Raw genomic sequence first — 11633 nt, 5'->3', positions numbered from 1 at the left:
AGAAGGTGTTGGTTTCCTTCCGTCGTGATGACAATCCGGGTTCGCATCGAAACCTTTTTTTTTTTTTTTGGTGCGCTGATCGCATCGAAAGCCAGCCGCGACAGCGAGCTATCGTGCTGCGAGCAGACGATGCAGACCGCAGGCACGGAGCAGACGTAGCCTCAACCTAACGCAGTCGATCGAGCTGCGACCAGTCAATTGGAGCTCGGTTGGATGCATGGCAAATTCCAGTAGTCGTTTTGGAGCGCCGGGATCAGTAGAGGGTATGCGATCTGAACGGAGTCACCCCGCCTCCGGATCCCAGAGGAACATGCCCACCCCTCCGGGATCGGCAGATGCCTTCCAGTTATCACCTTCCCGGGAATTCCCTTCCCCGGTCCCGGATCTCCAAGCACACGTTAATGCGAAAGCATTAACTGCCCCACGGAGCGAGCTGACGTCATCAGTTTGAACCGCGAAAACGGCACCTAGTTTCCCCGATCCTAAAGGAGCGAAGTAAAGCTGATGCATTTCGCCTTCAGTTCCATTGGCTGGCGCGCGTCGACTGGGCTCCCATTGGCCGCTGCGCTCGTCAGTTCCCACGACCAGTCACTCCTAGGCGCTGCGTGTCCATCAGCGCCCACAGGGGAGCATGTGCGCTGACCGGCGACGAAAAGTACGCAGCAGACGAAAAGGGGAGCGGACGAGCGGCCTGCATGCTTTCGCATTCACAACTCATAAGAAGTGCTTAGGTGTACCTCGAGCTTTTTTCGCAATCGCGACGCTAACAACACCTGTTTAACGCATGAGCGAAGTTAATCACGATATGAAAGATGTGTGTCGATAAGCTATGTGCATCAGCGTAGCCCACTTGCCTCTTCATGGGAATACTCGTGAACGGTGTCCAAACAGGTCTCGATTCTCGGCCTATTCCGCGGACGTCCGAAAAGGCAGTCGAGTTCATGCGGGACATACAAGCGATCCTCTTCGGCGCTGCTACTCGAGCCGCTGCTGCTGGAGAAGCTGCTCGAGCAAACTTGACGGCGAACAGTCACCAAGTAGCAGCAGCAGTAAAGCTATTATGCCTAGTAAAGCGGGCGGCACTTCGCGAGCGGCCAGTGCGATAGACCTTATGCAAAAATCCCAAAAGCCCGCGCGCGCCGCGCGACGAATAATGGGAGTACTCGGTACGCCTCTCCCATCGTCTTTCCTCCCAGTATACCACATGGCATACGCGAGCAGGCGCAGGTCACCATAGCAACAACGTTCGAGCACCCCTGAGCCGTGCAGCCGAGTCGGGCCGTTGGTCGGATCGTCGGACAAGCGACGAGCGCACGGAGGAGAGGGTCTACCCCTTTTTTTTATCCCTCCCCTTTGTACCGCACCGCCTCTGTCGTCTGCTGCGCCAACGCTTTGTCGAACGTATAGTTGAACCCTGCCACGGTCGCGATGCAAAATAAGTGGATTCTGGGACACTGCAAGACGTGTAGGTAAGTTACGACGAATAATGTACTCAAATCACATTTCGATATGCTTTTACGCTGCCACAGATACGGTACGCCTCCAACGACGCACGACGTTCCGGCGGATGGGCGGGATGGCGGATGGCTGCGACGCGCGCGCAGTTGCCGAGGCGCACCGAGAAAGCGCGTGATCTATACCGAGGGTTCCCGTAACTCCCTGCTATCGTGGTGCTGTACGTTTTGCAACAGGTCTATTCTTCCTAGGCGAGATGCCAGGCGAGAAAGGAAGTCACGGTTGAATCCGCCAAAATCCGCGGAGCGACTTTTCTTGGATCTGGGTCGAGATCTTGAGAGGGAGCTGATTAAAAACGACCAGTGGAACACGTCCGTCTCGTACCCCATCGCCCTGTGAAATAGGCGCGCTCCAGAAAAGCCGATCCCGTCGCGCTCCAAACGCCAGGTTGGATGAGAACTCGCCGGTGCGCAAGGCAGTCCGGGATTGGGTTCTTTTTCCGGTGTCGCTGGGCATGACCTCATGCCGGGTCCTGCCCAACGTTACTAGAATACCTCAGTGTTGTGGGTACCCCCCTACCCCCTCACTCACTTAAGTCCGCCTCCCGTCGTTTGAAACGCCTTCTAGATTTTCGTTTCATAACTGTGTTCCGTAGAGTACTATAGTAGAGGATGTAGTGGCAAGAGCGTGAAGACGGCCGACGTAGATGCCGCGAGTGGCGCTGGAGTTCCGGGCCCTAGGAGAATTTGTGGCCGATGGCAGATGTGCGATGAGCGAAGAAGACGACGAAGCTGAGGCGGTACGCTTCTCCCGAACGTTTCACCGTATCACTTTTCTTTGTGGTGTAGTGGTCGGGAGTGTTCCCGTTCCGTTGCCGTCTCGGTCATAAACGCAAGGAAAAGGACAGACACACACACTGCTTCGCGCCGTTCCCAAACGCGCTCGGCCTTGCACCTTACACCACGCTGGTCCCCGCATCAGCAACACGAGGACAAAAAACAATACACCAGTTTATTGTTGCTTTACCATTAAAAAAGTGAAAGATTTATTTAGATTTATTTGTCTATTTTTCCTTCTTATATCAGTATCGCGTGGTTTCTTTCGCAGCTATTAAGCGCGCAGCCCAAGTGGTAGCGTTGCTGAACGACCCGTCAGTACTGGGAAGGGGGGGGGGTCGATATTAATCAAATGATCTCCATCGAAAACACGCGAATAATAAACGTAGAGGATAGCATACACTCTAGAGGCATTAGTGCAAAGGAAAACCTACAATTTTTCACATTAGCAATTGTTCTGCGTCGCGAAAAGCTCCAGTCGAACCACAGTAGTACACGCCGAGCGGCGCCGACGACGAGGCTTACGGGGGCACGTTCCTAGGGCTCAGAGGCCAGAGGCCAGATTCTCAAAGCGAACTTACGACGAAAAAAATGCGTACGACAAATTTGAGAGAAAATCCGTATTCTCGAAACGAAATTGTCGTAACTTTTGCGCAGGTTACGACAAAATCCTACGACAGCTCCGAAGCTGTCTTACGTACTTTCTACGATCAAATTAACATGGCCGACAACGTCGCTCGGTTGCTCGGTCGCGACGACCCAACGGACATTTATTTTTCTACCTGCTCTTCTTGCGCGTCCCGACTTCAAGCAGCAAGAAAGAAATGAAGAAGTACTTGAAACCGACCACGACGAACATGAACGCTGGATCCAGACACCCGGAAAAGGCAACAAAGGCGACGATCCCACCTACCAAGCGAGCTCGGCAGAATATATAGGCCTATAGCAGGCACTCCGACCCGTTCCGGCGCAGCATTGCTCAGACGGTCCTTGGCCAAGACCGTCTGCCCACGACCGGCTGGCTTGCTGAATGGAATATGCCCGCGCGACCCTTGTGGACCCTCCCCGTGTGAATAGTTTGATAGCTGAACTAAATTTCAGAGATCAACCGATTCCCCTTATCATCTCGATCACCTTGTTTTCCGAGGCAGCGGTGACGAACGCTGTGGTCGAAAAGGGACTCCTCGATTCTATCTCCTTGTTTTGTGTGATATAGAGCCCAAATAAACGCCGTATGGATTACCTTCGCAACACGGTATGTACACTTTGTTATTAGTATGCCATTTTTAACTGTCGAGCTGTATCAGTTTGTGGGAGCTACGTGATGCCGGTCCAACCTTTCTTTGCCGAGTGTCACGTCAGTATCGAGTTGCAATCGTAGAAGATCGGTCCCGAAGCGCTTACCGAAACGCAGTCTGAATCCAGCACTTCGATCAAACGCACGCGTCCGCTCCGAGTGTGAACAGGTATTTGCGTGACTCTTGCTGACACTCTCGTAGTTCAAACGTATCTTTTTTAACGTCGGCTCACTCCTGCATTTCCGAGGCCGCGAGAAACACCGCGGCGGTTTGTTTCCTTCTACGTCGCTTTGCAAACGACTGGCACGGGGCTTTTACCAACGATGACAGTTGTGTTGACTTCGTAGCGATCGAGTTTGTAGCAGTCGACGAAGCGTTTAAATCGTGTTAGCGTCGATATACCACTGCACGGACACGAACCCCAGACAAGCGGTGGTGGAAAGGTCGCCCGTGTTTATGAGAATCAGCTTGAACACTACACATTTACACACAGACAGGACAGGACATACACAGAGCTGTCTATCAACGAGTGTTAGCCTGTGTTTGTTATTAAAAATCCACGTGCTCCGAACTATGCCTAGCTCTCTAATTGGTTGTCCGTTTTGCCGAAGACGCCGTTGCCATAGCAACAGCACCGGAAGTCGTCGTTTCTCCGTAAGAGGTCGTAACTTTCCTCCTCTCACTTAAGAACGCGTTTATGAATACCGTTCTCGCCTCATCTTACGATGATCGTAACTTTACGAACTTCGTAGCTAAGTTGTCGTAGGTAAGAGGATTTTTATGAATCTGGCCCAGATTCATAAAAAAACCTCTTACCTACGACAACTTAGCTACGAAGTTCGTAAACTTACGATCATCGTAAGATGAGGCGAGAACGGTATTCACAAACGCGTTCTTAAGTGAGAGGAGGAAAGTTACGACCTCTTACGGAGAAACGATGACTTCCGGTGCTGTTGCTATGGCAACGGCGTCTTCGGCAAAACGGACAACCAATTAGAGAGCTAGGCATAGTTCGGAGCACGTGGATTTTTAATAACAAACACAGGCTAACCACTCGTTGATAGACAGCTCTGTGTATGTCCTGTCCTGTCTGTGTGTAAATGTGTAGTGTTCAAGCTGATTCTGATAAACACGGGCGACCTTTCCACCACCGCTTGTCTGGTTCGTGTCCGTGCAGTGGTATATCGACGCTAACACGATTTAAACGCTTCGTTGACTGCTACAAACTCGATCGCTACGAAGTCAACACAACTGTCATCGTTGGTAAAAGCCCCATGCCAGTCGTTTGCAAAGCCACGTAGAAGGAAACAAACCGCCGCGGCGTTTCTCGCGGCCTCAGAAATGCAGGAGTGAGCCGACGTTAAAAAATGTTTGAACTACGAGAGTGTCAGCAAGAGTCAAGCAAATACCTGTTCACACTCGGAGCGGACGCGTGCGTTTAATCGAAGTGCTGGATTCAGACTGCGTTTCGGTAAGCGCTTCGGGACCGATCTTTTACGATTGCAACTCGATACTGACGTGACACTCGGCAAAGAAAGGTTGGACCGGCATCACGTAGCTCCCACAAACTGATACAGCTCGACAGTTAAAAATGGCATACTAATAACAAAGTGCACATACCGTGTTGCGAAGGTAATCCATACGGCGTTTATTTGAGCTCTATATCACACAAAACAAGGAGATAGAATCGAGGAGTCCCTTTTCGACGACAGCGTTCGTCACCGCTGCCTCGGAAAACAAGGTGATCGAGATGATAAGGGGAATCGGTTGACCTCTGAAATTCAGTTCAGCTATCAAACTATTCATACGGGGAGGGTCCACAAGGGTCGCGCGGGCATATTCCATTCAGCAAGCCAGCCGGTCGTGGGCAGACGGTCTTGGCCAAGGACCGTCTGAGCAATGCTGCGCCGGAACGGGTCGGAGTGCCTGCTAGGCCTATATATATTTTGCCGAGCTCGCTTGGTCGGTGGGATCGTCGCCTTTGTTGCCTTTTCCGGGTGTCTGTGGATCCAGCGTTCATGTTCGTCGTGGTCGGTTTCAAGTAATTCTTCATTTTTTTTCTTGCTGCTTGAAGTCGGGACGCGCAAGAAGAGCAGGTAGAAAAATAAATGTCCGTTGGGTCGTCGCGACCGAGCAACTGAGCGACGTTGTCGGCCATGTTAATTTGATCGTAGAAAGTGCGTAAGACAGCTTCGGAGCTGTCGTAGGATTTTGTCGTAACCTGCGCAAAAGTTACGACAATTTCGTTTCGAGAATACGGATTTTCTCTCAAATTTGTCGTACGCATTTTTTTCGTCGTAAGTTCGCTTTGAGAATCCGGCCTCAGAACAGCACCGCTACGGTGGCGTCTACGCGCAAAATCTTCAAGCGGCAGCCGCCGCTCTTGCCACTACAACTCTCCAGAACGCCATCTAGACGATGTGCTTCCAAACGTGCGCATTCCATAGAAGATACTGCTGTTACCATAGCAGCCGTCCGGCGCATCGAACGAAGAGAGGCGAGCCGTGGTGAATGAGGAGAAAGGGGGAGAGAGGGGGTAACTGTTTGTCCAAGCCGCGTCGTCTATGAGCAGTTCCATCACTGAGCTAGTTTAATAACGTTGGTCGTGCCCAACGTTACCAGAACTCAGTTGCGAAACTGCCATAGAACCTGCTTTGAAAAAGTGGCTCTGATCCCTACTCGAGAATTGAACTAATGGCGATCGAAACGCCGCCATTTCTCCCGCAGTGGCCACTCCGGGAACTGCACGGCTGCACCTATTGGTCGAAACCGAAAATTCGGCTCCGTCTGGCAACATTGGCCTCGGGTCGGATTTGGAGGGGGCACTGGGTCTTCCGGACATGAATGGACGAATGGATAGGGATACACCAATTCGGTTTCCCCGCTAAATTTAGCGGGAAAGTGGCGTCTGTACAGCTTGGGGAAATTGAAGGCACGTGGCCTAAACGTCAACTGAGTTTCACCGCTAAATTTCGCGGGAAAATTGACGTCACGTGACTTCAACACCAATTCAATTCCCCACTAAATTTAGCGAGGAAAATGACGTCACATGACTTGGTGTCACGTCACCTATGAACAAGTTCAGCTTCTCCGCTAGATTTAGCGGGAAAATTGACTTCACGTGACATGAGCAGCAATTGAATTTTCTGCTAAATTTAGCGGGAACATTGACGTTACGTGACCTCAACACAAATTAAATTTCCCGCTACATTTAGCGGTGAAAATGACGTCACATAACTTGGTGTCACGTCACCTATGAACAACTTCAGTTTCTCAGCTATATTTAGCGGAAAAATTTACGACACGTGAAATGAGCAGTAATTTCATTCCCCGCTAAATTTAGCGGGAAATTGACGTCACGTGGCCTCAACACCTATTCAGTTTCCCCGCTAAATTAAGCGGGGAAAGTAACGTCACCTGACTTGGTGTCACATCACCTATGAATAAATTCGGTTTCTCCGCTGGATTTAGCGGGAAAATTAACGTGACGTGTGGAGGAGGATGAGGGAAGGAATAGAAGGGGAGAGGAGGTAAAAGAGGAGGAGGATGGGAGAGGAAGAGTAGGGCGGAGGAGGGTGCACGTAGGAGGAAGAGGGACATACCCTGCCCTCCTGCTCAAGAGCCGTGCTCTAATTTCTCTTTGCAGAGATTTGTAAATGTATTTAATCTTTTTTTAAACGAAAATGAAGCAGAGTTACACTTGCTTTCCCCATCATGTATAAGCAGAGTTACACTTAAAGAGTGGAACACGGTTGCAAAACATATAAACTCCTGCTCGTTCCCAAGTCGTGTAAATGTGCCTTGCGTGGCCTAGTAAGGGTCGTGGGTTCGAATCCTGTCTTGGAATCTTCAATTTTATTTTAATTTTATTTTAATTTCAGTTTTGAAGGTGGGTTTTTTAGACCATATCTTTGGTGTTCTGCCAATTTTGCCTGCTTTTATATATATTTTTTATTTTTAAATTTTGTCATCCAAATAAACAATTCAGTTGAAAGTTACACCGCGTCCTGTCTAGTTCTCCCTTCGTTTTTTGTCACTCTTGTTTTGGCGTATTACACCATGATGCAAAACCAACTAGCCCAACTAGCCATCCTCATTCTATTTTAAGGCAAATTAATTAGAATTTAGTCTGACATAATTTGAGAGATGTGGCGGCCTTTAATTCGCATTATATGTCATGTTTTTCATCACTTTTATTATACGCGTGACGTCACGTTTCACGTGAGCTTTCTAGGTTGTTTGAAATTCCCGCGCGAGGTCATGTGGCTGTGACGTCATGTCCCTATCGACCAATCCTGGTTTTTGGCGGCACGCCGCCAGGTCTCTGGAGGGAAGGAATATAATTATTTGCAATAAAAAAAAAAACTCCGGTGTCAATGTCGCTTCCCCCTCGCTTTCGCAATGAGAGAGATGGACGTTCTGCGCCTGGAGCTGTCCGGGGTGACTAGACGACCCTGGGGAGCGGCCCGTCCCCAAGGGGTCGACGCACCCCGTCTGCCTTTGCCCCCTTTCCCCAAGAATGCACTGGGGAACGGGACGATCGCACTCCATAGAATAAACTTTATTGCGAGTTCAAAGAATATACTCGTCTGTGTTCCGTCCTCTCTGTTTTGTTCTTTCTGTTATCTAGTAATACCTATCTAATATACGCTGTTTCCTTACCATGTCAAGTTTAACAATATTCAGAATTACCCCTGAGCGTACTTGGGATGCCTTAAGATCTATTAAATGCTATTGCATTTCTTTCTGCAGTAGTTCTTGGATGCTCCCTCGATCCCCGAAATGCCCTTCGTTGATATGGCATTGAAACCCTCATGCAGAAAAGCGTCGATGCTGTGTTCGCGATAGCAGCGACGGAACAGTGCACGTAAATACACGAATGAAGCCCTTTTAGCACCGTGTTTAATGCCTTCAATTTGAAAGAAAAACGCCACAACTTACTCATATTTTTATCTACGTGATTGAGAAATCTTTCAAGCTACTTAGAGCGTAATAATTACTCGCATTATTTGCTCTTCGAATCAGGCGCTACATTGTGCGTAATAATTACTCGCATTATTTACTCTTCGAATCAAGCGCTACATAGTGCGTAAGAATTATTCGTAATATTTGCTCTTCGAATCAAGTCATAGACTTCCATTAACGGAAGTCGATTTTAGACTAGTTGAAGTCTCTTTCAGAACGAAACTGTATTGACGCGTCAGTGGGACCTCTAGCTTACTCTATAAAAAAATCGAAGACACTTAAGACTGCTTAGATGTAAGAATACGGCGGTTGCTGAGACGTTACTCCAGAAGACCAAGGAAAAGCAGAGGACGCGGCCAGAGCCACCACAAAGGAAGTGTAGACCATAAGTGGTACCGTATATACATAAAGTGTCCCACAACCTCAAGAAGGTAGCGAATAGGTACAATGTACCTTTCGTGTTCTCTGCGCCACGCAAGCTTGCGGTCCGTTGCCCGAGGATTTCCTCGGGAAGAGAAAAGACGAGTGGCTGCAACAAAAAGCACGCCCGACCGTTTGTGGATTGTGCCACAGCGGTGGTATACGAGATTCCGCTCTCGTGTGGGAAAGTATATATTGGTCAAACTGGTCGCTGCGTTAATGACCGCGCACGGGAACATGATTGTCGATCAGGAATAAAGGCAATGCACACTTGCCTACTCACTGTGCCGACTGTGGGTGTGATGCGCGATTTCGGGAGATCAGGATCTTTGGTAGAAGCAAAGATAGCACAGCCGGAGAATTGATGGAAGCGTTTTATATAAAGAAGGGACGTAACTGTGTTAGCGATACCTCGGTTTCTTTGTTTGAATGAGAAGTGCAGTTTTTATCCGGGTTGCTGGTTCGATAATGACTATCGTGGAATGTGTCTTGGTGGGTGACTTTACTATCTGTTTTCTGTTTCCTTTTTTCTTCTGTGTAGCGTGCTGCGCATGCTCTTTCTGGATGTTCGTGGTCGATCAAGCACGAATAAACTAGTTGAAAGTTTGCGCCTGTCCGTGTCTACTCGCTTGTGATTGTCCCTTGTGTCGCGCAAAAAACCTCTAGACTGCATGCCCACACGCAGCGCATTCCTACAAGCAGTGCACTACGCCTTCCTTTTTCGTATGGCGCTCCGGCGGTGGTGACATCACGCTCGCCCACAGCGCAGGCGCGGCGCACCGCCTCCGGCTCCACGGCTTCCGTGACGATGCATCTGCGTTGCTCTGCTTTTCTTTGTTTGTGTTTGATTTCTGAGGCGCGTCCGCTTTGACCTTCAGTGCCCCGCCGGCTTCCGTGACGAGGTCTCCGCGTTCCTCTGCTTTTGGCCAGTGGGAATTTAGGTGACATTTTGCTCAGCCAATCGGAACTTAGGTGTCGTTTTTCGCTGCCACAGACAACGCCGGCTTCGCTTCAAGGGAGTGTTAATGCTCTCGCATTAATAACCCTATGGCAGGCAAAGCGCTTTGCGTCTACCCTCTAATTGACGCAGTGGTAGAAGTTCAAGCTCACTATCATGCAGTCGCGGGTTCGAGTCCCGTTGGGGAGCGCTTATAATTTCCTTCTTTGTTCCCATTTTACCACCCACGGAACGGTTTCCGCGGCGTTTCATCACACTTTAATCGGGTATATCCCAGCCCTTAAAACGTATTCCGCGTTAAAAAGAAATGGCAACTCTTGAGCCCACCCATGAGTCGAAGGCGTTGACGTAGCCGAAGACGTTGGTGATGAAGTGGTTGAGGAGGCCCCCGCAGTGGCCCGTTTCCGAGAGGAAGTACTGCGGCAGAGGCTCCAGGGCTGAAAACCGGTCCAGGAGAGGAGTCGCGGGACCTACGAGGAGGTCGCACTCCTGCGCCCATCGATAAAAGGGTTTCGATGAAGGGGCTGTGTAAAGATATCAGGTTGGAATGTTTTTTCACTTTACACGCGCTTACTAAAACCACAGGACCGAAAAGAAAACACAAAAAAACTTGCCGTATTGTGAAACAACACATCTAGAAACTAGTCTCTATGTAAGAGCTTAATACAAGTAGCGACATTCTTTGAAGTGCCGATTGCGTGGCGGTGCAGGTTTTAGGAAGCGAATGGCTGCGCATAGCAGGGGTTTGAACTGAAGGCCGCCATATTGTTCCAGCGGAATGTGCTTTGTCATTCATGTTGGTTGTCGTTACTTGTAAAAGAAGTATCAAGGAACTTTACTAGAAACGTGAATGTGAAAAGTAAGACTGGTATATTTAGTATTTCTTTTATTTTTAAGATAATAAATAAACAAAATATAGGCTCTCGTCGTTCCGTTCTTAACATTATAGTCAATGAGAGCTCAAGAAACGTAGGGCGCGATTTATTATCTGTATTGTCGTGTTATTTTATGATGCACAGAAAACACTCAAAAAGTATATTATGGTATTGTACGCCGCCCTAGCTTTTTGCGGCTATGAATCCAGCCACCGATTGAATACTGACGTGAGATATAATGTAACGAGACATAAAACAAAATTAATTGTAAAAACAAAAACGGAAACACTTAGGCCGTGGTCACACAAGGCACCTTGCAGAGACTGTTTGAGGCGTGTTTCTTTCTCGTTTGACGACTTTGCCACACTGTCCATGCAAAAAAACTGCCTGCAGACGTATCCGAAGCATACGTACGTGGGATGCAAACGTGCTTCAGACGTATATTTGAGTATGATGTGCGAGAACACCGTATATACTGAAGTATGATGTACAAGTCTGACTGCACCCCAATGCTCACATTTCTGACGACCATGCCGAACTGTCCACCCCAGGAGCCGTCGGCCTTACGGGCGCCCCAAATCGGCTCCGGTGCAAGCTTCACAACGTGCCTGCGTGACGAGGTGTGAAATCAATAAGGGCCTAATTAGCATGCGTTTGTATCATGACCCGTGTGTATATGCACGGAGTAAACTATCAAAACAACGACCAGTGAGAGCGCCAACCTGTGTGGAGAACCTTTCATTCTGCCTCCACGTGATATGGTGCCGGGCCCACATTCTACGCCGGTGTGAACACTTACTAACTCCTCCAGCGTCTCCAGTGCGAA

Source organism: Ixodes scapularis, unplaced genomic scaffold (assembly GCF_016920785.2).
Source record: "Ixodes scapularis isolate PalLabHiFi unplaced genomic scaffold, ASM1692078v2 PGA_scaffold10__122_contigs__length_95168666, whole genome shotgun sequence".
Lineage (NCBI taxonomy): Eukaryota > Metazoa > Arthropoda > Arachnida > Ixodida > Ixodidae > Ixodes > Ixodes scapularis.
Note: the sequence above shows the minus strand (reverse complement) of the source record.